This window comes from Giraffa tippelskirchi, chromosome 13, assembly GCF_054371585.1.
Source record: "Giraffa tippelskirchi isolate mGirTip1 chromosome 13, T2T-mGirTip1v1.2.pri, whole genome shotgun sequence".
NCBI classification, from domain to species: domain Eukaryota; kingdom Metazoa; phylum Chordata; class Mammalia; order Artiodactyla; family Giraffidae; genus Giraffa; species Giraffa tippelskirchi.
In genome coordinates this window covers 63,513,932-63,538,816 of record NC_137287.1, presented here as the reverse complement: position 1 = coordinate 63,538,816, position 24,885 = coordinate 63,513,932, and the positions used below count along the sequence as shown (strand labels likewise).

Below are 24,885 nucleotides of genomic sequence, written 5' to 3'. Positions count from 1 at the left end.
ATGCCATATAATGAAATTTATGGCAAATTTACTTAACGCCATGAGCTGACTGTGTGTCTTCTTATAATCAGCAGCACACTTTTAAGGGGAGACTAGTTCATCTGTAAATCTAAGTTAAACAAGTTTCTTCCCAAGGCTGTTTTTAGGAGCCGTTTGCTATGAATTTCTCAGTTTCTTTACATTTAGATCGAATATAAATAAGGACTCTGCCATATTGCTGGGGCCTCTGCAAATTTTACTTCCTCCCTTACATCTCATGGAGTCAAAGTACATCTTGTCCTCAGGAAACTCCTCTGCCTCAGACACTTGGGGCTTAAATGTAGGATTATCTGTCCTAAATTAGACAGACTCTGAGCGTACTGGGAGGGGAGGGGAAAACAGAGATCCACCCCGGCGTTGACTACTGAGATCCTACAGTACAGAGGCCTGGCCTTGTGGTGCTAGAAAATCAGACTATCGGATGCCCTTCTAAGAAAAAATGCCCAAGTGTTACATTATTCTTGAAAATAAATACAATATTTTCCTGTTAATAATACACTTATCAACTTCAGTTCACAGTTGAAATTCCTTTTTCTGTTAATCACGTTCATTTTGGCAGGCATAAAATACACATGTTTTTATGGAGCCAAGTAGGGACTTTCAAGATCTTGGGATCCCCTGAAGAGATTTTTTCAGTTGATGAAAGGGAACTTGCAAGAGAGCTGATTTGCAGCACTGGTCCCAGGAGTGGCTTGTGAAAGTCACGGTCAGTTTATCTCCACCCCAGGTGACCAGAACTCACCTGCTGGGCACTCAGAAATGCAGGTGGGCCCTGACCACACAGGCTGACTGCCTCAAGGATCCGAGAGAGCTGCTTCTGTGCGTTCACAGCCACTCTTGACCCTGACAAACACCTCGTGAATTTTCAGCCTCACAGTCGACGGGACCATTTCACGATCTAATCTGAAGTCCCAAGATCCCAAGTGCTTTTCAGTTACCGCTCAGGAAATAACCACATTCATAACTAGTCATGCTGACAGGGACTGTATATCCTCCGATTGGCTGGCTGGGGAACATGACGTCCCCTAACCAAGCATCTGGTCGGGCTTCATACAGGCTGTGGTTTTGGCCTTAGAAGGATCTGGCTTCAAACTCTTCTGCCACCTCGAGTTCTGTAGTCTTAGAACAGAAAGACAGTTCTGCACTTTTTTTTTAGAGACTTTATTGAATTTGTTACAAGATTGCTTCTGTTTCATGTTTTGGTTTTTTGGCCGTGAGGCACATGGGATCTTAGTTCCCCAGCCAGGGATGGAACTCGCATGCCCCTGTGTTGGAAGGCAAAGTCTTAACCACTGGACCACCAGGGAAGTCCCTAGGTGGATCTTATAACCTTTTTATACTTGGCTTCCTCTTTAGTAAAATGAGTATGAGAATGTCTTGTGGGGTGCTTGTGAGGATTAAACATCATACACACCCACCCCCAGGCACACAGAGACACAACATGAATTGTAGCTGTTACCATTCTAAGCTAGGCTGGCACGATGCTAGAATGTAGGCTCCATATTCTTCCCACTAACTTCTCCACCACCACTACCACCACTATAACTTCTACTGCCTACACCTCATGAACACAGACTTGTACCAGGAAATTAACTATGTACTTTTCCTCCACAATCTCATTTTATAACCAATAACACCACAAGGTACTATTTGTAGGTCCACTTCATAGTTGAGAGCAAGGAGGCTTAATGAGGTTCCACTGGGTATACCCAAGGTCATAGAGTAAGTAGTGATCCCAGGATAAGGCTGTGGAAGCCACAGCTTATTCCTTCTACCAGGATGTCAACTCTGTCTCAGCCCCACCACAGAAGCCCTGCCTTTCCCCACTGGGACCACCCTTTCTTCTGGTCACTAGCTCTCTGAGCAGAAGTCCACCAGGCCCGCAGACTTGCTCAGCATGGCAGCCTTTGGATCAGAGGCCTGGATGCTGAGACTGGGGCCTCAGTCTGTTCTATTCACAGAACTATCTCTGGTCCTTGCAGAGCGCCATCCCTGTCTGAGGCAGGGACCAATTTTGAGTATTTTGTAAAATTTGCTGCAGGTAGTTGATTCTGAGGGATGTGCTTGGTTGAGAATCGTCCTGACTGCCTTGAGAGCAGCTGCAGAACTTTGGGGGGACCCCTGGGCCTCCTGTCAGTTTCCTACCTGAACTCCGGGTTGTTAATTGCTCTCTATTTACATAAAGAGCATCTGTGGAAACCAAAAAAGATGACCTGTGTGACCTGGAAAAGTCACTTTTGAAAGAAATTCACTCTCTGAGCTTCCCACCCTCTCCTTCCAAGCAAACTGCCGTGGTCACAGTACCCAGATGCCTGCGTGCCCACACCCTCTTCACAGCCAAAGGAATCGGTCTAGACTTCTATTCAAACTAGCAGCTAGTGACGGGACTTCCCTAGCGGTCCAGTGGCTAAGACTCCAGGCTCCCAACCCAGGGGGCCCAGGTTCCATCCCTGGTCAGGAAATTAGATCCCACATATGGCAACTAAGATGTGGAGCAGCCAAAAACAAAATAAAAACAAGAATCAGAAACACACACACACACACACACCCAGTACTAGTGAAATATTTCCAATGACCCAGTAATGTCACTCCTTTATCTTGGTTTTCAAAAGGACAAGAAGACACCTGCCTCCTGTTTTCACTGGCCTCTGATAGCAGCAAAACCTCTACACATTTTGCGAGTCCACCTGGCAGGAGATCTGTGAAGTCCGAGCTGTTCTCGGGGACAGGTCTGCCACGGCCTCCGGGGGCCAGAGCCCCGACGCCCCACTCTGGACGGTGGCGGGGAAGCGCTGCTACCTGCTGGCCTAGATCAACGGAGGCCGGAGCAGGGATGCTGCGAGCGGTTTCAGGCAGGGAGGTGCCCTGGCTTGACCTCCCATGCTGAGCACACGTCCTTCCCAGGACTGCTGGCCCCTCTCTCCTCCATGTGAGCTGAGCCAAGTACAAAGCGGGCAGACGTTTCCCCTAAAAGGAGCATGACTGCAGCATCGCTGGCGGAGGAAGAGTCGCTACCCGGTTCCTGCCGCGTTCCGCCTCCAGCCGCCTGTTGAGGGGCTCAAGGACTCAGGCGCGGGAGCCCCGCATGTGGAGAGCCAGTTTGCTTAGTTCCTCTGTCTTGAGGTTACGTTGAGGATCTTTCCTTCAGCCTGAAGTTACGTAGGCAGGCAGAAGAGGGCTGACCTTTAGGAGGTTTGCATAAAATAAATAAACTGGATGACAGCATATAAAAGTTATAAACCTCCTTAGAATGCCATATGCGAGTGATTTGTAAACAGTCGCTCCTTGCGAGGCAAGGAGACCGATGAGGAATTCTGCACAAGCACATTTTCTGTAACGCGGAGCATCTGGTAAGGACGGTTTATTCTCCGGTTCGCACAGGACGACAATGATAAAAACCTGTTCCTAAGACTCCTGTCTGGAATTGGGGATTGTGGGTGGCTCATCCAGGTTGTGGCGATGAAGCTGGTGGGTGGGGCTCAGGGGTCACTTGGGGACTGGCTGGTGCCAGGAGCCGGACTGGAAAATGAGCTGGGCGTTTGGTGGGGGTCTGGATTCCACGAGGGAGATATCACCAGCCACCACACCACACACACAGTTTTGGAAGCACTGCATAGTAATGCTTGATTTTTGAGGCACTTTCTTAAAGGTTCACAAACATCTATGTCAGAGTGTGGAAAAATCTTTGTGAATAGCAACGTTAACCTTTACACACTGTTTTCAATCTCTTAATGATTAGTCCTAGAATAATTAATTCTACAAAGAATAATATGGTCTTTCCCAGGTCCTAGTCCACATAGAAAATAATATCAAAAAGAATGAAGTTTGGTTGTTTTTCCCTTCCCAAACACACTTAGCAGAGTCCTCAGGTAGAAAAGATATTTCAGATTGCTCCAAAGTGGAGAATAACAACGTGACAAGGGAAACAGAACTGAAGAAAAGGTGGGCTAATGGCTTTCTTAACTGTACACACATACACAGTCCAACATATTTTAATACCATTATCTCTGACCCTCCCAGCACAAACCTTTCCAATTATACTTTTAATCAAGAATTCCTACTTATGTTGTTACTTCCTGCCCTTCTGGGTTCCTATGATATTAAGTTTCCATCTTGGTCTCATCCTGTTTGGCCCCTTTGCATAAAAGCTAAGGAGCCTGGCCCACAGCTTGCCAGGGCTTTCAAAGCTGCAGCAGTCTGTAAACAGGAAAGATTTCCTCTGAGGCGGAGGGCCCCTCCTTGATCACAAGATGGCCCTTGGATAAGGACTTCCCCCAAATTTTCAGCCATTAGCACTTTGAGATCAGATGTTCTCTTGAAGGGCACATGACTAGCCATCCGTGGCAGAGGTGCCAGGCCTCCTGTCAAGAGTCCAGGGGCCACACAGAAACTGCAGGAGGAATCAGCTGCAGCTGCTTTGTCTGTTAATGAGGACGTAGGGGCTAGAGAAATATAAAGATTCCTCCGAGCCGTGGCCCTCCTCCGAGCCGTGGCCCTGCCTGATGAACATCCAGGGAAGACAAGCTGACCAGACTTCAGAGCAGGAAAGGGGGACAGGGGAGCTGCATGAGGTGCTCTGGAAACCTTGGGGACCCCAGAGTTTGGAAATAATGACTCTACACAAAAAGGGTGCTTTTATCCCCCAAACTGTGTTTGAGAAATGGAAGCATGGCTGATGATATTAGTTGGAGACATCTTTCCATGTATCAGTAAAAACTCTGGGTATGTTTGTTTTAGGGGCTTCCCTCGTAGCTCAGTTGGTAAAGAATCTGCCTGCAGTGCAAGAGACCCATGTTTGATCCCTGGATTAGGAAGATCCCCTGGAGAAGGACATGGCAAACCCCTCCAGTATTCTTGCCTGGAAAATCCCATGGACAGAGGAGCCTGGCAGGCTACAGCCCATGGGGTCGCAAGAGTTGGACATGACTTATTGACTAAACTACCATGTTTGTTTTAGGGTTGACTTTATTACTTTATAGCCACAGTTCCGCTTTTCCAAGTTGAGAACATCTTTATCCAATGCAGCTCATCTCCCCTCCCCTGCCTACCCCATCATCCCAAAAGAATCTATTAAATTCAGGCAAAATCTGTCCCTCATCAGTCACCATACTTTGCATTCCTTTCTAGTTGATCATATCTGGTTGTGGACCTCAGTATCTAAGAGTGAAGTAAGAGAGGAAGCTATGAAATCATTGGTTATCTTCTTTCTAAGATGGGTAAACAGCTCAAAGTCTGAACCAAAACAAACAAACAAACATTCTTAAAAGACATGCTTTCCTGTATGGGTCTATTAGAACTCGTTCTTTTTAATTATCTGACAAGGAAAAGGAATGCTTTGAATTCTTATCAGGTACTTCTCTGTGACTCTGGCTGGCACTTACAGACTGCCCAGTTAATCCTTCTTTGGATAATCTCCACCTTCTGAAATAGATTGTTGTTGTTGTTCAGTTGCTAAGTTGTGACCGACTCTTTGTGACCCCATGGTGAGTAGCACAATTGTTTTTTCTCTCCCTTCCATGTTCCATTGGTACTAACAGATCAGGAACAACTTCACGTTTAAACTCTACCTAATTTCTTTCCAACTGACAATATAATATGGAAATGATGTGATAAGGTCAAATTTTGTCAATGTGGAAAGGTTTCACAATCTCTAAATCAGATTTTAGTTTTAATCTCTATGTCAGAAGTTGATGGTTAATAAGAAGAAAGTAAAGGCTAAATGCAATGGGGGTGACCAGTGGAAAGTGAAACCAACCAAACTGGGTAGCGACTTAGAAAACATCCCACTTTCCCTTCAGCCACAGCACTTACATCCTAAGCTACAAAATATCTGTTTACAAGTCCTGTCTCCCCCATTTACTGTAACCCCTTCAAGAACAACAAACAAAGCATTCTTGATCTTTCTGTGTCCCGTATCCACTAATGCTACTAGCATACGATATTTATACCACCCATTGTTTTTTTTTTTTTTTTTTACTGAATGAGGTCAGATAATACTGGCATAGTGATGAGAAAGAAGAAATGAAGATTCCATTTTTTTTTTTTCAAATTTTGAGAACCTATTTTCCTGTCAAGATATAAATGGGGGAATTTAACCAAATCACATGAGGCAACAAGCATTTCCTGTTCACTACTTAGCTGTTCTTGCGAAATAGCTAGATGAAATTGGGTAACACATAAACAAAGGCCAAACAGTTGAAAAGAACTGAAACACATTATAATAATTAGTTTCAGAGGTGACCCAAGTACTTTCCATTTTTGGCCTCCATTCCCTCTTCTTTCACTGATTTCCTTTCCCTTATTAGCATGGAATCCCTACCCTCAGAAGTACTGTATCATCCCTTCAAAAACTTGAGAAAGCTAAGAGAATGGGGAAGAACATAAGCTCTGTGTAAGAGACCTCAGTAGCATTTTTTTCCCCCTCAGAGGTTCTAGTCAGACATCCCTGTCCTGCTCCACAAGCCCCCAATTATTTTAATTTTATTTTTAGTGAAGTATAGTTAATTCACAAGGCTGTTTCTTTCAGGTGTACAGCAAAGGATTCGTTTGTACACATATATATTCTTTTTCAGATTCTTTTCCATTATAGGTTATTACAAGATATTGAGTATAGTTCTCTGTGCTACACAGTAGGTCTTTGTTTACCTATTTTATATAAAGCAGTGTGTATATGTTAATTCCAAACTCCAATTTTGGCCCAAATTATTGCCTCACTGGTCCCTTTGCTCCTCAGCACCCAGGGCACCAGAAGGCTAGTACAGATGATTGTCCCCTAGCAACCATTCCAATGACAGTATCCAGTTCAAACTTAGCTTCCAGATAAGCTGTGTCTTTCATTATGTGCTCCGGGAAGCAAAATAAAATGACTCCATCTCAACCAATGGCCATGTGATTGGCATTCAATCTGCTCATCCCCTTTCACTTGTGAACCCATTTGGTCTAGGTCTGAATCTTTACAAATATGCATGGCACTCCCCCCGGAAGATGGCATCGGGTCACTTCTTGAAAGCTTCTGGGGAAAGAGAAGCTCACTGCTTTATGAAATGGTCCCTCACCAGGGTAGAAAGAGAGTAGAAAACCATGTTTTAAGTCCAAGCAATGAAACCCCCAAAAGCAGAAGCATTCATGCAACCAGACTGATTTGAGGAAATGGAAACAATAGAATCAGTTCTTTGTAACTGCAGTGTGATCTGCTATAAAACCATGGGCACCAAGATGGTGTGTCCTGTCAGGCCACAAATGAGCACCTGTGACAATTACAATGGCCCGATATGCAGCTCAGGGGGGACAGTAGCAGGAATCAATGGTTCAGTGACTTCACTGGCAACTCCCTTCTAAAGTACGCTGTCACATATTTAGGTGGATAACAACTGTTCTAATGTGCTGAACTGCATTTGTACAAACATATGTAACATACTAAGACCATTTTTTAAAATGTGTGACACTCTTAAGCTAAAATAACTCAAGATTAAAGTTGGATTAAACAGGAGGAGAAGGGGATGACAGAGGGTGAGATGGTTGGATGGCATCACTGACTCAGTAGACGAGTTTGAGCAAGTTCCGGGGATTGGTGATGGACAGGGAAGCCTGGTGTTCTGCAGTCCATGGGGGCACAAAGAGTCGGACACGGCTGAGTGACTGAACTGAACTAAAACTTAGACATCCCTGAGAAATTCTATTTTATGAGTTAGTAAGTTTGTTGTGGTATAGCCATTTCCTTCTCCAGGGAATCTTCCCAACCCAGGGATAGAACCCACATTTTTTTAGTGTCCTGTCCTGTATTGACAGGTGGATTCTTTACCACTAGTGCCACCTGGAAAGCCCTTCTATCCATTGGTCCCTGTTCTATCCTTCAAGATGACAAAAAATAAAATCTAAACGCATGCATCTCAGAGCACCAAATCATGATTATGCACAGCTTGCAACAAACTACAGAGAGGAAAAGCACCAGAGCTGAAGAGGAAGGGTGGACAGGTGAGGGGACCACTTTCCTGGGGATCAGGAGAACGAAGTTGGCACCAGGGACCCACCCACTGGGCAAGTCACCCACTGTTGAAATGCCCGTTTTTTCATCCATCAAAAAGAAGGATCAGAATGTAAATCCAGGGTTATCTTCTTGGCTAGCTGCCAAGCAGTAGATGTGTGTTTATAAACTTTCTACACATTTTAAAATATGTGCACTATGACTAGATGCTTATGATGCCAACACAATTTGGGGTTTTTTAGTGAAAAAGTCTTTCTAACCAAAATTTTAACTTGCAGCTGGTAAACACACATGGGTGTGTGTGTGTGTGTGTGTGTGTGTGTGTGTGTGTGTGTGTGTGTGTGTGTGTGTGCAGGAAAGTTATTGTTTATACTAATCTGCTAGGTCAAATCCATTTATTCCTCATCTCTTTGTGACTTGCTTGGGCTGACTGGGCACACACTTCTATTATTGGCAGAGGGCTGTGTACATCAAGCTCACATTGTTTCTCCAGGATAAATAAAAGAGACAGAAACAATGAGCATATAACCACTGCTGGACTCAGATGTGGTGTTTATGAAGGCAGCTGCTTTTGCTTTCTTGGGGTCAGAAGGGTGTCTGTGTGCGTGCGAGTGTGTGCATCTATGTAAAAACCAACAGCCTCCGAAAGCAGCTCCCTTTATCCTCATTGTGCCAGAAAGATTCTGATTTCAAAGCACCTTCAGAAGGGAGGTAGAAAACCGCTGAAATAACATGATAAACACATCTTATCGCCCTGGTCAATTCACAAGTTTCTTTGACAGATAATTGCTAATTATCTCTGTCATTGTAGCATTACTTAGGAGGTTACACTTGGTTTATTTCCTTTTATGTTTGCTTTACACCTTTCTAAAGGTAGTCAATGAGGTCTTTTAGCTGCTCTACAAAGGATCACCTAAGGAAAAGCAATTGTATGCTTAACATCTGGGAAAAATATTGCCTGTTGGGTAGGTTCCATGAGAACAAAGTTATTTCTCAGATTTTTCCCTTCCGGCTTCAGCTTTGTTTTCCTAGGAACTGTGCAGTAATGCTAGAATTAATGAGTGATGGAGGCCTTGATTGCATCAATATTGAGTGCAATTCATTGGTATACATAGATATGAGTCTTAGTCTGGGAGTCAGTGAATTTCTCAAGAAAGAGCACTAAGAGAAGATGCAGGGCAGAAAGAACCACAGCTGCCTGACAGAGGCAAACAGAAGCTTAACTTTATAGACCCTGCCATACTTCACATATGTTGAAACAACAGGCTGATTCATAGCTTCCTTGCTTAGATTCCAAACTGCCTTGCAGTGAAAACAGATTGACTCCCCTCCTTGGTCTGTAACTGGAGGGATTCACAATCCTACAAGCTCAAATCTTCAGAAAGGAAACTCTGCAAACATGGCTTCCAGTCTTTGAGAACCACAAATTCAGATGTTTTCACAGAACAGCCGAAATTTTAACTGAGACAGGGGTTGGCTAACTATGACCTGCCAATCTGTCTGACCAACCCTGCCTGTTTTTGTAAATAAAGTTTTATTGGAACACAGACAATCCCATTCATTTACCTACAGTCTGTGGCTGCTTTCTCATTATGATGGTGGAGTTAAGTCATTGACATTGATGTTGTCTTGCCAGAGAAGCCTAAAATATTTACTACCTGGTTCTTGGCAGAAAATGTGCCAATCCCTGATTTTAAATATCAATTTATGTCATAAAAATATCAATTTCTTTAAAAATGTAGATGTAACTTAAAAATAAACATTATCAATCTCCTTTATCCCTGAGAATAACCCTCTCAAGTGAGCTGGTAATTTGTATCAAGAGTTTTATTACTGCCTTTATTGCTCAGTTCAGGAATCATACTTCTAGAAATTTCTTCTACAGAAATTCTTAAAGATACATAAAGACATGCATATATATGTACATCTCAGCATCATTCACATTTACTTATAATTCTGACTAATTGAAAGCACTCTAAATATCCTAAGCAGTTTGAATTAAAATTATTATTTGCAAAGACCATGTGATTTATAAAAGAGGTTTTAAAAACTAGGTAAAGGCCTAACATAAAATGCTTAAAATGTAATTTTTAGAGAAAATGATAGTATAAAAGGTGTCTATAAAGAATCATCTCTTTTTTTAACATATGTGTATTTCCAAATGCAAAGAAAAAAGGCTGAAGAAAGACATATGAAAATATAGACAGTGTTGTCTTTGAGTGTTAGGATTACGGGTGACTTATTTTCTTGTGTTTTTCAAATATTTATTTAAGGGAAAAATATGCAGCATAGCTTCCTCATACATATGCAAACTCAGTGTGTGTACATGTCTCCAGAAAAGGCCTATTGTGCAAAACAGAATATGGGGTTTGCCAAGCCACACAGAACAGTTCTACTTAGAACTATAAATATGGTATTTTTTTTTAAAAAAAGAGAAACTGCAAACCTTGAGTTTTAAAACATGATTCTATAGAACACATACATTAGACTTCATTTAAAACAGAGAAATTAATCCAAAAATTGTCAGTGGGCTTATGTAACAATTAGAGTTTAAAATTTATTTCTGATAACTCTGTGCTCAAGAAAAATAAATATGCATGCCTTTTAACTCAATTAGCAAAAATGTTTGTTCCAAATAGAACTCTTCTCTGCCATTCTGTGCTTAGCCTATTGGCCAAAGAGGCTGCTTCTGCATATGAATTAAAGATAGCAGATTGGTAACATTTGGGTACACTGCTTCCTCATGCTCACAGGCAGGCAATGCAGTCCATTCTGCTACTTTTTTCTCAAATGTGCTCCAAATGGCAACTACTAATCAACCAGAGGTATCCTGTGATAGCAAACATACCTGCCACGGCTCACATGGTGACATAACAGGTCTGGCAAGTTAATTCTTAGTGTCCTCTTTCCCTTGAGACTACACGGTCAAACTCATTTTTATCAGCATTGATCTTGACCATCTTACTTCAAAAGCAATAAAATGCTGTGTGTCTATTTCAAAAGCAGCTCAAAATGTCTGAAATGGGACCTACTGTCTCATTTCTTTGACTATTGACATTACTGGAACTAGAGTATTTTCAGACCTGAGGATGGAGACATTTAATCCGTAATGCCCCAGTCTTCAACTCCCTTCAGATCCTATCACTGGTTAAGTTCTGTCCCCATCTGCTTGATGATACCTTTTTCCTTCTATTTCCACTGCCAGTACTTACATTCAGGGAATGATGGACCTTTCTTGGGAAGAGAAGAAGATGGAATGGTAAGATGAAGCATCTACCTGTTTACTTAGTCACTAATGTTTTTATCGAAGAATTATTATTTTTATAACTTGCCTAGGGATATGAGGAAGAAAAGATCTCCTACAGTTTCTTTCTTCCCTTTTTGTTGAATTTATTCCACTTGAAGAGCCAGTAAAATGGCTGCTTGGGGTATAAACCAACTCCAAAAAGTCCTGGCTGACTGTGTCCAGTCCCTGCTGAGATTCCTGTATAAGAATCACCCAGAGTCCATATCCCCAGCAGCCCCTCTGAGCTGGCTTTCGTACTTTGAAGTGACCCCCAAACCATCTGGGGAAGCTCTGGAGGTCCCAGGCTCACTCCTTCCACGCTCAGTGCTTCCTGAAGCCTGTTGCTCAAGACACCACCTAAAGTTAGAATAGCCAGTCAGTGCCAGGCATGGAGAATAGATATCACTGGTCAAGTATTCAGGGCTGGAGATGATGTGAACTTGGGAAACAAGGGTAGCCCAACCAAGAGCTGAGTCACAGAGGGTCTGGAGCCCCAGCAGAGGGTTCAAGTCAAGAGCATCACAGCCAGCAATGAACTTGATGCTCAGCCAACAGTTGCCTCAGCCAGACATTTTCTATATGTATCTTGTTTGGAGCCAGAGCCAGGTCCCCAGGGGGCTAGCCTTAGAACTTCAGGGGAAGATAATGAGGCTGGAAGGGCACAGAGTGTACAGAGGATACTTCTGCCATAGCAGCTCTCCTTGTTTACCACTGCCTTCCTGGAACACAAGTACCATGAAGGCACGGCACCATGCTCTATGCCCAAACAGTGATTGGCACATACTAGGGTAGTCAATAAATATGTAGTGAGTGAATGAATGATGAATGACTGAGGCAGCAGACAACAGTTGAGGTATTAGAGGAAGAATTTTGGTGTCCAAATAAACAATGTTTTACAAAGTGCCTGAATCTATCCCAACTTTCAAGTTTGTGAGTTCTGAATTTATTACCATGTGTATTTTTTTTCTAGGTCTACATCATGATAAATGTTTAACAGTGAACTCATGTTCACCATCAATCTCAGGGCCTGTGCAATCAATGCAGAAACCAAACCCTCAAACAACATTGGTAAGAAACATGAATAGTTTAAAATCTCAAGGTCAAGCCTAGGAAAGATGTAATGACAAAAATGACAAAAGTAATGGGGGTTGACAGTTCAAGTTCTTTTTTTAGGATGGTGTTTAGAAATACTAGACATTTTTCAATTAATGCTGGGAATTAGCTAAATAACTCTAGATGTCAGTCCACCATTGATCATTTGCTTGAACAAAACTTTGGCTCAGGAGGAACAAATAGAGGAGAAAAGTACAATTAACATGTTCATTCATTTTAGGTTCTGTTTACATTTGCATGTTGAACGACTTGGGCTTATTTTTTTAAACCAAATCTCCTGCCCATAATAGAATTGTTAACATTCATCTTTATTGGTAGCACATCTGTGTTTAAAGTCTTGGGAAGTGTCTGGTCAGATAGGCTAAGAAAAGGACACACACAGAAGGACAGCAAGTTTCAAGCACATCTCTCTCCCTATTCAGCCTTTGGCAAGCTGCTTAGTCTTTACACATATGGGTGATTTCATTCTAAAATGGGTCTGGTACAAATAAACTACAAATAAACAATTTCCCAAGGATGTGTGAATTAACCAGTGGTTACAAAGAGCTTCAAAATAATGATGTGCTATCAATGCTAAGTCAAATTATGAAATTACACCTTTACAAAAATGCTATTGTGGGAATAAATGAATCTGAACATTGTATGTACAGTGTGATTTGCTTCTGAAATAAAATATTTATAATGGGCCTCAGCAGGCGACAACAAAGTGCCATCTTATCTCCTGTTGATAGACCACAATTTCAGAAAATTATTTTTACAATGGCATCTGAGTAAGCACCTTAATTCAAGACTGTTTTACAAATAGACTCATAGTTCATTGCATAGCTTACACTGCCGTGGAGACATAAAGAGTGAGGTGGGATTCATGAACAAAATCACTGTTGTCATTCCTTTGCACTTTTGCTAATGTAATTTCTATTCTTTACAATCTAATTTTAACAAGCTATGCTGAATGCAAAGATAAGGTAAAAGCTACTTTTGTGTTAGTGATCAAATCTGAGCTTAGGTTAATACTCAGGTTATCAACTGCAGTTAAATTACACTTCGAACTTGGCCTATGGCTCATCTAGTTTAAAGAACAAACAACTCATTCCTACACAGAATTTCCACAGCCTGCAAATGTTATATTCAGCAATGGCAGAACAATACATGATTATTTCTGAGACCACATTCCTAGATCTTTTAAGTAACTCATTCGTGGGACTTCCCTGGCAGTCCAGTGGTTAAGGCTTTGCCTTCCAATGTAGGGGGTGAGGGTTCGATCCCTGGTCAGGAAGCTAAGATCCCACATGCCTCATGGCCAAAAACCAAAGCATAAAACAAAAGCAATATTGTAACAAATTCAATAACAACATTAAAAATGGTCCACATCAAAAAAAAATCTTTAAAGAAAAAAAGTAAAAAATAACTCATTCGCTAAAATAGGCCTGTTCTTAGGTAAGATTAAAGTCTATGGGAAAAAGTGAATGATTCCTTGGAATAAATGTTGCCAAAGTAGAGTTTTAAATGTCAGATACAATTTGGGGGTAGAAAACAGACATAAAATCAGTGTCTGGGAGGGAAAAAGAGTAGGCAGAAGCTGTGCTGTAAAAGGCAAGGAGGGTCTGGGTTGAGCTGGGGTAGCTTAGATCTAAGAAAGAAGAAAGACATTGGGGGGCGGTGGAGGGTTGTGTCAAAAGCCAAAGAAAGGCTCAGGGATCAGGGCCAGGCTGAGCAGTCAGAAAAAACCTCTGGAATTGACTCTTGCCGCACCAGAATTCCCCTGCTCAAGCTGAGTCCTGTTATATGGAGTGGGCCTATTATTCCTAGAACAGCTTATGGGGAAGCCGATGAACTTTTCGGAGAAGGCAATGGCATTCCACTCCAGTACTCTTGCCTGGAGAATCCCATGGATGGAGGAGCCTGGTGGGCTGCAGTCCATGGGGTCGCTAGGAGTCGGAGACGACTGAGCGACTTCACTTTCACTTTTCATTTTCATGCATTGGAGAAGGAAATGGCAACCCACTCCAGTGTTCTTGCCTGGAGAATCCCAGGGACGGCGGAGCCTGGTGGGCTGCTGTCTATGGGGTCGCACAGAGTCGGACACGACTGAAGCGACTTAGCAGCAGCAGCAGCAGCAGATGAACTTTTGGGCCAACCTTATAGTGGAGACAATAGGAGCTCAGAGTCCAAGACCCACCCTTCCCACCTCACAGATGAGGAACTGTGGGTGCAGAAAGATGAAGCACACCAGCCCACAGGTACTTGGAGGCTGTCACTTCTAGAACTCAGGATCACTGTGGGTTCCCAGAGGTACCACATGCAGAGGACATGCCATCCACTGAGTCAGTCATCATACGGAACTGTGAGCGTGATGACACAGGATGGGCCCAAAAGAGAACAAGCTGAGGGCCCTATCAGCTGACCCTTCTTGCTCGGCCCAAGCTCATCATTCCCCCGCCCACCCTGGGAAATTCTGTTCTCTGGATGCAGAGGAACCGGAGATGTGAGAGTGAGGGGGTGCTATGGCTTTCCTGACCACAGGTGTAACAGAAACATCCAGAAACACGCCCCAGAGAACTCATGGAAGGTCAGGGCATCAGGAGCCAGAAGGAATGTGAAACTAGCCATGGTGGCTGGCGTGTTTGCTGTCCTAGGGGTGTTCATGCACCTGCTACCTCTCTGTCCCTTCCCTCTGATACTCACTCATGGTGACACACAGCTTTAAGAAATGCTTAGGGAGCACTGTTATGGTGAAAGCCAGGGGAGCTGCTAAAACCCCTCCCTGTCTGCTTCAGTAAACACCTTGGGCTGCCTTGGTCTGTCTTCTCTCCAGGATCACATCTTTACGTGGCTGCTCAAAGGCACAGTGCTTGCTTTTTACCTGGTGACGTGGACAATCATATCTACACCACTCTGCATGGGACGCATCCCGTACTGCCCTCCCTCATGGAGAAGTTCAAGTTCTACATCTCCCCCAGCAAGCCTGCTGTGAAGTTAGCATGTGCATTTATTGGGGTTGCCAGCTGGAACGAAAGAAGGCTCTAAATTATTTGTGTGAAATTTATGTAAAGGTGGTTTGGATGTGAGCCCAGATACGAATATATAATAGACAAAGTTTACAGAGTTATGACACAACATTCCAAGAGTTGTGGGGATGTCAGAACATACTAGCAATCTGGACTATGCCTGCAAGGTTCAGACGTTGGATGCCTCTAACTCTAAAGCAGATGGTGGAGATGGCTGTGAAACAGAAAGAAGAGCTTTCGGTCAAGCAGTACCTCTGCATATTTTTTGAGATGTAGCTAAAGCTACTCATGTGTAGAAATTCTAGGCTTTTCAAAGTAGTGGTTTTTAGAGGAAAAATGTAAGTTTGATACCACTACCCAGGAAAATGAAGGGTATACTGTCTCAAGGAGAAGTGTAAGTGTGCATGTATCTGATTAAGTTAGAGCTTTTCCCGGGCAGCTGACTCAGTTCTTCGGCACTAGGTGAACATTCGGAGAAGGATGTCCATTGGCCAGTTCAATTTGGTAAATATTAATTGAGCAGCTGCTACAGGCAAAGCACCATGCGAGGTGCTGCCAGAGAGGTGCCACTCTCAGTCTCCCCTCTGGAACGTTTTCTGAACTAGCTGGGTGAATAGTAGCAGAATACCAATGAGGTATTAGTTGCTTAGTCATGCCTGACTTTTTGCGACCCATGGACTGCAGCCCACCAGGCTCCTCTGTCCATGGGATTCTCCAGGCAAGAATACTGGAGTGGTTTGCCATTTCCTTCTCCAGGGGATTGAACCCAGGGATGCCCAACCCAGGGATCGAACGTGGGTCTCCTGCCCTGCAGGGAGATTCTTTACTGACTGAGTTACCAGGGAAGCTGAATACCAATGATTATGACCAAATATAGAAATTGGAAGGAACATGAGTAGATGCATAGACATAGCTCTTGGGGGTGTTGAGGACAGAGAAAGAGACCACATTTAATCAGAAGTAGCTTTCAGAAAGAACCCTCACTGTGATGGAGCCAGAGGATGAGCCACATGTTGACAGGGAGATGGAGGTCTCTGTAGGGCACTGACCCCTCGCCCGTCTGGGAAGGAAACGGCCCATGAAGATGCTTGGGGTAGGAAGGCAGGGGTGAGTCTGAAGAACTCCAAAGTGGCCACTTCGGTGGAAGGTAAAAGGGAACCAGAGGAGAAAGGCCCGATGGGTGGTTGAAAGTGACAGGGTTTCATTTCTAGTTGAATTGAACTCTCAATTCAAGGCTAAGAAGCACAGATGAAGCAAGAAGAGAATGGGAAACTCTAAACAGAGGGGAGAAGAAGGGAAGCCCGCTCCTGAGGCTAACCCATCGGCACCAGGGAGAGGTTAATCAGTGTTAGGATTTGAGAGCTAACCAGAGGAACACAACAGAAAAGATAGATGTGATGGATATTGCAGATATGTGATTTAGAGGCTTTAAACTGATTTGGGGGACAACTAGAAATTAGGAGATGTCCCAGAGTCTCAAGGGTGTATAAGTAGGAAAAGGCAGCAGAGAGTTATTCCTCAGGGAAGGGGTCCGCTTTGATGGTTCATTTGGGGCAACAGTCTATCATCCAGGCAGTCAGCATCACCCAGAAACAGTTTGAAAGTCTAAGTTCAATCCTTGAGGGTTTCCCAAGCGGTACGTGGTAAAGAACCCACTTGCCAAGGCAGGAATCGCAGGAGACGCAGGTTCTATCCCTGGGTCGGGAAGTTCCCCTGGAGTAGGAAATGGCAACCTACTCCAGTATTCTTGGCTGGAAAATTCCATGGACAGAGGAGCCTGGCAGACTACAGTTCATGGACTCAAAAAGAGTCGGACACGAATGAGCACACAGCACACACACACACAATACTTTGGGCCAAATTGAGTTGGACAGAAATCTTCGTATAATCTGAGCTGAGTGGCTCAAAAAGGCAGCTCGGGAAGAAGATATTCAGGGTCAAGTCCAAACCTTGGCAAAGGCCTGTATTCACATGTTGGAGGAGAAAGAGAAACTAGCCACAGAGCAAAGTGGCCAGAGAAGTGGAGATGAAACCAAGATGGCACAGGGCCATGAGACTCAGGAGAGAAGAAAGCTCGGAGGTTCTGGATCGTGTTGTGCAAAGGGTGAAGAAATCTGGGCCAAGAAAAGGCCAGTGGTTTGCAGCATGAGACTAGTCATTGGGATCTAAGATTTGAGCAAAAAATTCTGTCAAATGGAGGGGAGAGGAATTAGGCTGGAAAGGGTTAAAGGAGAAAGTGGAGTTCTGGGGTGTAGATACCATGTTCAAAGCCCTTGGCAGTCATAGGAAAGAGAGGCGAAAGTTTTGTTTGAAGGGTAACAAGTTCAAGGAGGGTTTCTTTTACTCATGAATAGAAAGTCCTACAGAATCTATTGGACCCGGGAGGTCTACATGGTCCCACAAGAAAGGAAGCAAAGCCTTTATGTTGGACTCCCAGCCAAACCCAGCTGTGGTCATTTCACAGGAAAACAGTGCTGGGGACCCAGAGAGCCTGCAGATGTCATTTTATCCTATACAAGCATTCTTGAGGGTGGAGTGGGCAGAAGAGACCAACACAGTCATCTCTTCTCAGCCACTATCCTAAGGACCTTCCTGTGGACGGGCTTTTTTCGAGGCTACTGAGAACTCTCTCACTTTTGAGAAATCTGTCTTAATCCGACATGGTGGGAGGAGACGGCAAGATGCAAAGGGTAAAGGCAGCTAGAAACTGAGGGAAAGTGGGGATGGTGGGAGGGACCATCAATTTTAAAGCTTGATTTTCCCTGCTGCTTTTCTGTATGAATTTAAATACAAAATCCATGTAGTTTCCTACTCTTGGACCCAACCAAAAGGGCACTGTTTGTTTTCTTTGATTGGGAAGAAGGGACAGCCCTGTTGTAAAAATCACCATGACATTGGCTCTTGTCTTAAAGGAAAAGCTGATTTCTCATTGGATTGTATTGAACATACTGGGGGTCGCTAAAAAGTTCATTTGAGTAACAGCTTATGGGAAAACTCCAAATGAACGTTTTGGCCAACCCAATGTTTATAAGTTTTCCAAAGGCACACCTGGGCAAATAATAACTTTTTCAAGGCTATGAAAGCTTTTATCTAGTTTGTGACAATGAGCATCTTCCTTGAATTCCCCAGAAACCCACCTAGATTTTTATTTTCACTTTTAATTTTTTAAAAAAAATTTATTGGAGTACAGTTGATTTAAAATGTTCTAAGTTTCTGCTGTACAGTAAAGTGATTATTTATATGCGTATGTATATCTACCCTTTTAAAAATTTTTTTCCAACATAGATCAGTACAGAGTATTGAGAAGAGTACCCTGTGCTATACAGTAGGTCCTTATTATCTATTTTATCCACAGTAGTGTAGATTTTTAGAAGACTGCAATTATGACACATTTAACCAGCTAACTCACTGTAAGAACATTCAGAAATTCTTGTTGGCTGAATACACGCTGAGCGTGAGATACCATCTCTACTGTGGAGATGTGCCGTGCTCTTGAAATATTTATGTGTCTCCTCCCAAGGATGCAGACTTCATTGTTTACAGTCTGAACTTATTTTAAGGAACAAAACCTGCGGATGCACTTCCCGTTAGAGTAATACCTAGGCTTTATTTAACATATCTCTCTTGTATTCCTAAGATATTTCCACCTACATTATCTCATCCATGCTGTGTTACTGAGTTTGGTAGAGGAAGGAAAGCATTTTGTTTTCTTCAGAAAAAGAAAGAAAAAGAGTAGTTGAAGCTGTGTCTAGGTCCACACAGACAATGATGTCGTTCTGTCTTCCTGAGCCATAGTGATTAACACTGTCAAAACCATTGTATTAATGGTGGTATAACCAAGCCATTAATAGATTGCAACCTAGCCCATAGGACCTGTCTCACAGATGGGAGTGCATGGCAGAGGGGCAATTATAACCCATGTCTCTAATTTTCACCAGAACACTTTTTCACAGGGAGCTGCTAACATGGTCCCCTGACAATCAGAAATCCCCAGCTCGTGTTAATGAACTAACACACACAAGGTATGATGGTAACACAGCTACAGAGGAAGGTGAGGAGGTGTCTTGCAGGACTGACCCAATATAGCCTAATGGTTACTCAGCAGTGACCCTAGCCAGGGACAGAGAAATTGGCACTGGAATAAAAAGTAAGGAAAATGCAGAATTTTTTTGCTTGAGGGGAACAAAAGGAAAATTCTAATCAGTGCTAACCCCACCCCCCATTTCCCGTAGCTTAGTGTCAACAACCGTTGCTGAAAAATCAAATTATGGGCTACCCTTTGTAGGTGTCACTATACCTAAAAAACAACATAATCCTGAATCAGAGCAAGTCAACCTAGTGCCACCAAGGTTTTCTGGGGTTCCGTGTTCTTCATTTTCTTTGAGTCAAGAGTATGTTCTTCTGTCTTTAAATTTGGAAATTTAGTACTTGTAATTTTCTAAAGCCGTCTAACCAAGACTAATAAGATTTTGACCACATCTTAGGTTTTATCGTGCCATTTCACTAACTATCATACACAACAGCTGACCAGCTCACAGCATCTAGTGGCTGGAGAGTCAGATGGGAAGTTGGAATCGTGACTATACTGACTTGCCTTTGCCTGCTCTGGCTATTCTAAAGAAACATAAGAACTTGAACGGAGAGACATTTAGCATCCTCTTTCAGATGGGACAGGTCGAGCTCTCCATGACACGTCAATCTATCACAGAAGCAACAAGACATCACCTCCAACCTGGCCGGCTGCTTGTACAAGTATCTGAACAGATAAAAACAAAATACTCTGGAGCGTCTGTTTCTTCTCAAAAAACACTCTTCTGTTTCTCAGAGGAACCCAGTGCCTTGAGCAAACATTCTCTCTTTAACCCTTTCAGTATCACTGTGGCCAACACAAGTATTGAAATCTGAAAATAGGGAAGCTTTGGGAAAGCAAAACTTTCCCACTATTCACTTGAGATGAAGCAAATGAGGGGAGTTTGAAAGAGAACCCAGGCTTCTTCCTCCTGGGCTTGTAAGGATCTGGTATACAGCTGGTATATCCTATGTCCCTTGAACCAATTGTATAAATGGAAACTTTATGCTGCCTGGTTTCCAGGCTTCAAATAAATGTTATATTTATGTGTGTTTTGTGTTTTCGAATTCCACCAACCAAAGGACCCAGAATTTAGATATTCCCCCTTCCCCACTCCACTGTGAATTTTATTGCTAAGTTAAGACAAGTTTTGACTCAGTGGAAAAATCGTCAACTGGTTGGAAGCTTCTGTGCACAAGGCTTCACTTAATCTGAACTAAGAGTTTAAAAATTAAGTCCTTCTTCCGAATTAACTGGTTTGTATTTAAACTTTAGGGTGTTTCATGGAAGAAAATGGCAGCTAAGTAAAAAACAATTTAGTAATTTTCATGTGAATTTTCTCATTCTAAAAGTATATCCCAAGCCCCTTTGATCACAAAGATGGAAAGGTATTTAGGGCAGCAGCTGAGCATCTGGGCTCAGTTAATCTAATTTCTCTAAGCGCCAATACTATCATCTGCAAAATGGGCATGCAAAGATTGAGATAGGGACTTCCCTGGTGGTCCAATAGTTAAGACTTTACTTTCCAATGCATGGGGTGTGGGTTTGATCCCTGGTAGGGGAGCTAAGATCCCACATGTCTCCTAGACAAAAAACCAAAACAGAAATAATACTGTAACAAATTCAATAAAGATTTTAAAAGTGGTACACATCAAAAAAAAAAGTCTTAAAAAAAAGATTAAGTGAGATGAAGCCTAGGATGTTTAGAAAGCTTATGGCAGCCACAGAAGACCCAACAACAAGAACATGATGACTCCTTTGTAAACACTCTACTGATTATTTAAATTAAAGGAGAAAAAAACATGTTGCACATAAATATGATACAAGATGTGTACAATACAGACCTGGGCTTGATGAGGAGAAAAACTATTTTAGAAGCAATGGAATGGCCAGAAGCCAGTTTTTTGTTTGTTTTTTTTCTCTCTGTGCTGCTGCAAAATTGAGTAGAATTCTGAATGAAAGCAGTTCATTTTCTAAGCTATCTGTAAATACTAAATGATTTCACCATAAGCCATCATGATGTGTTTGGCGTGCTTCACAGCCAGTCTGAGAGTTACCTCGACCTCTTGTCATCCTAACTGACCTGGATACTAGACACACTTCAATTAACCAGAGAAGAGCAGGAAAAATTTTCTTTGGAGGTGCTATGTTCTGCCAACTTACTGACTCCTACAATCAGGATTGATTACAAACAGCCAATTAAGATGCATGTGGAACCTGATCTGAACACTAATCTTGTCTCTTATTTTTCCTTAGGCTTAATGATCAGCCTTGATGAATCCTACAACGGCCATTAGTTAAGTTCATTTTATAGCCTTCCTCGCAAGCACACACACGCATATGTTTGTGTGTGTGCTTCTGCTGAAGGATGTCAGCATGCATGCAAGTATCAAGTTTTACGCTGGAAGGGAAGGAGCTGAGAATACACATGCCGGTTGAAGGCATATGTCTCCCTTGGATAGATTCTGAAGTGCCTCCTCCCCAAAGTGAGATCTGGTTGGAAATGCCATGCACATGTTGATTCAATTTGATAAGATTTCAACTAATCTTCTCTTCAGCTTCTCATAAAGGTTGCTTCTTTCAAATTACAGAAATGCCCCCCCCCAACAACCTAGTAATACTCAAAATTCATCATGATCCAATGTGATTGCTCATAGGAAGAAATAATAAAGGAAATTAATTTTATTAAACACGTGGGATTCTGTTCAAATTAAATCAGTGCTAATGGAGACAGAAATCAAAAGGCAGAAAGTAGATAATTATCTGCCTGTGCAGCAAACAAGGATGCTGCAGGTGGTATCAACAACACTGACCTCCACTGTTCTGAGAAGAGTTCATTTTTACCCACTCGATAGTATTTTAGTTGAATTTAGTTTGGTGGTGGTGCCTCTCATATTGCCCATATTGAGAAGTTACTTGAGACCAAAATTGACAATGAAAAGATGAGGAAAAATAGAGCAAAGAAAGATCATTCTGAATTTCCCTTGCATAAAAATCAGGCTCCAGACCAACAGTTTTGTGCTTCTTTTAACATAACCATAGTAAAACAATAAATATATTTCTACAATTGTCATTAAAAAAATATAAGAAAAATGCTTCAGTTGTACTTTCTGATTAGAACAGTACACATTTTTTTTTCTATCCCCATTCCAAAGATTTGACTGTTTTCAGAGGATGGTACATACAGACTTCAAGATTATTGTTGAGTTTTGTCTGATTTTGAAATTTATAAAAATGGAATCACACAAGTCAGGACGGCAGTTGCCCTTGAGGCCAAAGGTCAGAGACTGAAAGTGGACAGAAGGCGGCCTCTTACTAAGAAGCTGGAAATGTTTGCTCTGCTTCGGTTTATATGAATGTGCTCCCATTGTAAAATTGCATCAAATGTTACTTTGTATATTTTTCTAGAGATTATAATTTAGTAGACTTTTACATTTCACATAGAAAAAAAGAGAAGTACTTTGGCAGAAAATACCCACTGTTTTCCATAAAAATAAGGTCTTTGTTTGATTTGGTCTAAGTGATGCTCAAAAACCCAAGACTAGGACTGGGGGAACATCCATGCCTCAGATACAAAAGACTCCCTAATCAGTATAAATAATACTTTAATACAATTCTAAAAAACAAAAATTAATGCAAAAACCTATGCCACACAAAGCAAATATCAAGCAAAAAATATTACTTAGGGAAACCAAAAATGGAACTTAGAGTTCCCTATAAACTAAGAAGTGACCACTGTATAATTACATTTTCAGGAATAACCAGATTTGAGGAACTAAGGGCAGATTAATTTTCCTTCAGTGAGTTTATATTCTATGAAAATAAATGGTGTTTCAAAGTTTATAACAACATACGAAATTTTTAAAAGTAGTGTCAAAGATACAATATGTGATTTATTCCAACAAATCCCCAAACTTGAACATTATCACTATTTAATTAAGTTCTATTGTGTCTAAATTTCATATGAAGTTACTAGAGTGAAATCTTCCTTTGACCGTGTTGAATTAAGAAAAAGACATTGAATTATTGACTACAGAAGAGAGAGACTACAAATCTAAATTGTAGATAGAAAAGCTTCTATGTGTAATTAGTCTGGTGTCTTGATGCAACCCTACAAAACAGCCCTGACAAATCAGGCAGTGAAGTCAGGAACTTGTCACTCAGAAGACCTCACTTCTCGCCCATCACCGCCACTTTTTCAGGCTCTCTTTCTGGAACTTCACATTCATTTTCTTAATGTTTTTAACCCAATGTCTGTGAAATTTTTATTGCTCCCCAGATGACGACATCTGATCTGAATGTAACCACACACCTCTTTGCTCAGCAGTATTTGTCACAAACCATTATAAATTATCATGCTGATAGTTTGCATTGCTGGGAAACCGGAAAAACGCCATAAATTCTAACTACTGTATCAATGACATTCTTGTTTATTATGCAGATATAAAGTTTTATGAGAGTCAAGATGTCCGCTTTACCACTGAAGGGGAACGAACCCCAGTGGAGTAAGACCCAACCAGCTCAATGTGAATACTGAACACCATTTTCAGTGCACAATGAACACTGCTTTCTGATAAGCACTCAGCAGGTGACTTTTTCTTTCTCCTCTGCTTTTAGCTCCACTTTGACACTTCACAAGCATGGAGGAGTTTGCTGGTGCAAAAGAGAGGAATCGGATTCCTCTTTTTCCCTCAATGTCTTCTTCTCCACTCAGAATATTCTCTAGCCTCCTCTGGTATCAACATTACAGTAAAACCAGGCAGTCTACTGGGCTAGAAATCCCAGCACAAGGTTAGCCCCAAGACAGATGCTCTCTGGCTCCGTGGATGGACTGATACCATACCTTGTTCAGTGAAAGAATTCAGGGAGTTCCAATATTATATTTTTGATGCTTATTTGCAGTGAAACTTGATTCAGGGGTGGCCTACACATAGATGGTTTATTTTTAAAGCTACCAAACACAACTTGGACATTCATTTTCCTAAAGAAACTATCCCCCCCCCTTGACATCCACTGTAAAAAACCTTTTTGCAAAGTTAGCACAAGTTAATTATGTACTGGGCCAGACTTGGCATTCTTCACAAGAAAAGTTGTGTGCATTTCGCTGTGTGGTTAAAATTATGAGAGGATATTTTCATTTCATGATAAAGAAAGCAAAAAAAAATAAATAAAAATATTTTTCCTACCAGAACTTGTCTATTTAATTACTTATTTATCTCTATGCTCTAAGAAACAGCTGTCTACTTGGGTCTCCAGGATGTTTTTGCCAAAGCAGACGTGTGAAGGAATTGATTTCTCGAGCTTTGCCATTGTGAAAGCTGACTATTCAAATACTGACAGTTTCAAGGGAAATGCAGAGTGTATCATATGTAGATGATCCCACTAC

The 24,885-nt window shown here is 42.1% G+C and overlaps 1 protein-coding gene and 1 long non-coding RNA gene across 6 annotated transcripts in view; one reads left to right on the top strand and one right to left on the bottom strand.

Moving 5' to 3' along the window:
• The window catches only part of NRP1 (neuropilin 1), a 145,885-nt gene that overhangs the window by 113,627 nt on the left and 7,373 nt on the right, over window positions 1–24,885 (bottom strand). The window lies entirely within an intron of this gene.
• Window positions 4,689–24,677, top strand: LOC145532844 (uncharacterized). Its single transcript, XR_014073617.1, has 5 exons — window positions 4,689–4,761; window positions 5,423–5,522; window positions 11,229–11,282; window positions 12,280–12,377; window positions 21,756–24,677. It is a non-coding gene; the product is annotated as an uncharacterized LOC145532844 (long non-coding RNA).